Source organism: Nelumbo lutea, chromosome 2 (assembly GCF_056320005.1).
Source record: "Nelumbo lutea isolate HS-2025 chromosome 2, American lotus-T2T, whole genome shotgun sequence".
NCBI classification, from domain to species: Eukaryota; Viridiplantae; Streptophyta; class Magnoliopsida; order Proteales; family Nelumbonaceae; genus Nelumbo; species Nelumbo lutea.
In genome coordinates, this window is record NC_142685.1 from 36,719,979 (window position 1) to 36,723,526 (window position 3,548).

Here is a 3,548-nt window from a genome sequence, read left to right on the forward strand (position 1 = left end):
TGAGAAACCAATTGGAGAAGGAATTGAGTCAAAAGCTCGCCCATTAGAACTGCACAAAGAAGGACAAAAAGGTGGGTATGTGACATATAAGAAAAAAAGATGTACAAAGTTCTTAGTTTCTTCTATTATTGCTGCTTTTGTAGGATTTCTCCACTTTTCTGGGACTCTCTTTACATCATTCATGCTTTAATGCTGGGAGAACTGCTAATCAAAGCGTAGTAGAAGAAAAATAAGGCATCAAACACAGCAAAGTAAAAAAGAGAATTTTGTGATGAAAATAACAAAAACGAATTATAAATGCGTTTGCCGGGAGTCGAACCCGGGTCTATTGCTTGGAAGGCAATTATCCTAACCGTTGGACTACAAACGCTATTGTCGCTTAGTGCCTTGATATTTTGTTTCTTATCTACATGTTCATTTACCTTTTTTTTTGTATCACGATTTCAAATAGCTTCTGTTAACTGTAGTTCAAAATCAAGTTTAAGGATTGGTTAACTTAATGGTGATGTCAGTATTTTTGAGAGCGCTGGTAGGGTTCACAAATAAATTCAAATCAACCAATCTGGCCCAATACAATCCGATTTGGTTGGTTTTTCTTTACCACCAATCGGCCTGGGCTGGGACCATAGGCTATGTCGGGCTGACGCCCCAAACTATGCTGAAATTCTCTCCAAGAGAGTTTATGTCCTCATCAAGTTTGTATCAATTTTTCCCTTTGAAATATTGAGCTCTCACACTTATTCTCATTGGTTCAATGTTTTTAAGTCCATTTTGCTTTCCAATGTGTCATTTAGGCTGCATTGGGAAGCAATGTAAATATTTATGTCGGTTCGGTTTTGTTAGTGTTTGGAAGAGTTTAAATCAAGATCAATGTAAAACTCCATTACGGTTTGGTTTTGCATACATTTGGATGTATTGAATGGAGTTTTACATTATAAACCAACGTAAAACTTCATCTAAAGTAGAGTTTTACACCAATTATTGATGTAAATACTACATCAATAAAATCGATGTAAAACTCTGTTTTTCTCATCACACTTTTCAAAATTCAAGTGGTCACATTCAAACGGTTCGATTGTAGACATCATCAATGTACTTTTACACCGATGACATATTACATCGGTTCCAAACGCAGCATTAGTGTTACATTCTTCATCACACTTGGAAGAAGCTTTGTTAGGTGTCCTTTTCCCCTTCTCATCAGATTTGCTTAGTTAATCCAAGTAACATTAGAAATGTTTTGCATCAAAAATACGTTGGAAATGTCTGAAAATGATTGGAAATGCAGAAACAATGAAAATGACACATTACAATGGAAGAAAATGCTGAAAAAATTTTGGAATTGTCACTTATAACAAATTCAAGTTTTGGCATTTGTTTCCTTCATTCTCCCAAATTTCTTTCCAAAATGTTGAAAACTAAGAAAAAAATGAAAAATTGATTTACTACTAGCTAAAAAATGGAGATAATAGAAAAAACATTAATAAGATGAAAAAATAAACATTCAGGTTAAAACTGGAACGCATGCAATGTGTGTTTGAAGTTGGGGCAGCTTGTCTCACCCACTAGGGTTAAACCCGAAGCGCATGCAATGTGTATTGGATGAAACACTAAACCTGGACCATTTTTTAGTCATGCCCTAGACCTTGGAAATTAATGAGTAAAACTGAAAAGTTACACATAAACCTTAGACTTGATTATGGTATTGCACTAGGTATTCGATTGGGTTGTTTTTGATATGCCAATCAGTGAGATCCCTCAAGGGTTAAAACCTGGGTATATTGGTACAATCTTAGAATTCATCTAAGTCGGTGATCATAGTGATATGATTAACCCCTTAACCGGACAAAATTAATGATAGGGCTTACAGTCTTTCTGATGGAAACATAAACTATTAGTAGTGTACTTCAAATGTGTTTGAGATTTGGTTTTGCAAAATATATTTATATGATACATATATATATATATATATATATATATATATATATATATATATGTGTGTGTGTGTGTTTTATGAAAAATATTAATTCCCATGATCTATCTGAGTAGAGAGTGTGACATTACACCTTACAACCAGGGGAGAGGTCCTTCCATGTCAAGCAGTGTTTGATCATTATGGGTCAGGAGGTTAAATGTAAAAAAACCATTACAAGGCTGATTAACTGATGAGCTTTATTTTACTTAATTCCATTATCCTTATATCTCTATATGATGCTTGAATTCAATGATCATTGAAGTGTAAATGTTAGACTCATATTGAGCCCATAGTGATTTGTTTAGGGGTTCACTATGTTTAGTAGTGAATTCAGCCAAGCCTTTTCACAGGGGCTAGGCGAACCTATGTGGACTTATGTGAAGTCATTATGAGGTCCCACGTCATACAAATCAGGCCTAACTTGGCCATGCAATACCCTTTGGTCGTGAGCCTTATAACTGATAGGCCTAAGGCCATAATTAATATGATTAATTAAGCTGGCACATGACAATTATCATGGGTTTGGGTCTAGGTATGGAGCACCGAATCTTATAAAAAGATAAGGTATATCTCTACTTAGAGTCCAGATTTGATTTAGATCTGGACTATCTTCTAATTAGATTAGGGAATAGCTCCATAAGAGATTATAAAAGAGGAGGCGGCAAACCAGTCCAAGACAGTTTCATATTTTTGTAGTTTTTTGTTCTCTTTGCACCCTTTTGTCTCTCAATTTTTTTCAAGTTTGACATCAACTATCTAAGACTGATTTAGATAAATTTTCTTTTAATTCTTGCAAGAAAAATTTAGGGAATATCAGGCTCATCATCCTTGGTTTGATCCAAGCAATTGGATTTTAGTTTTGCTGAAAACTATGTTACTTAATCAGTTTCACCTATACATTGTACCATATTCAAGGCTGATTTGGGCGTGAATTTTCATCTCGAGATCTGCATTTGTAGTATACGTATTAGGTGCAAATCTCTTTTTTTTTTTATTTCAAATCCGGTCTGGTTCAGTGCAAGACTGATCCTTAAAAATGTAGTTTTTCAAAACATAGAGAATTTGATTTCTAAAAGGATTAATAAATTTTTGAAATTTCACCCAACCATCTAGCATGGCCATCCTTATAATGGATCATAATCCTTCCAACAGTTATCAACTTCCCAATAATTTATTGTAACATAAAGACATATTCCAAACCACCTCTCCCCTCGTAACTTCATAAAACCCCACTATTGTATAACAAGGGCCAAAAATCTGGAGCACATGGAAAAAGAAGAATTTGTTCTTTCCTGTAATGCATTTACTACAATCAACACTCCCAAGACTAGATCATTTCAATTCCAGTTCAACCATCAGGCTCAGCAAAGTCCACAAATGAAATAGCCTATAAAAGTAACTGAACAAAAACAGAAGAAAAATCAAGGCCATCTAGAACAACAATTTAATTGAACTTTCCAGTTTACCAGTTTATTCAGTTTCTGATGCAACTCAGTTGATAACTGAACCAAAGCATTAGGGATGCTGGCCCCAGCTATCCAGGTCCTTGGAAGGGAAGACCTGGATAAAGACC

The 3,548-nt window shown here is 34.8% G+C and overlaps 1 non-coding gene across 1 annotated transcript; it reads right to left on the reverse strand.

Annotated features, from left to right (window-relative positions):
* Positions 1–298: 298 nt before the first annotated feature.
* Positions 299–370, reverse strand: TRNAG-UCC (transfer RNA glycine (anticodon UCC)). Its single transcript has one exon. It is a non-coding gene; the product is annotated as a tRNA-Gly (tRNA).
* Between the last annotated feature and the right edge of the window lie 3,178 nt (positions 371–3,548).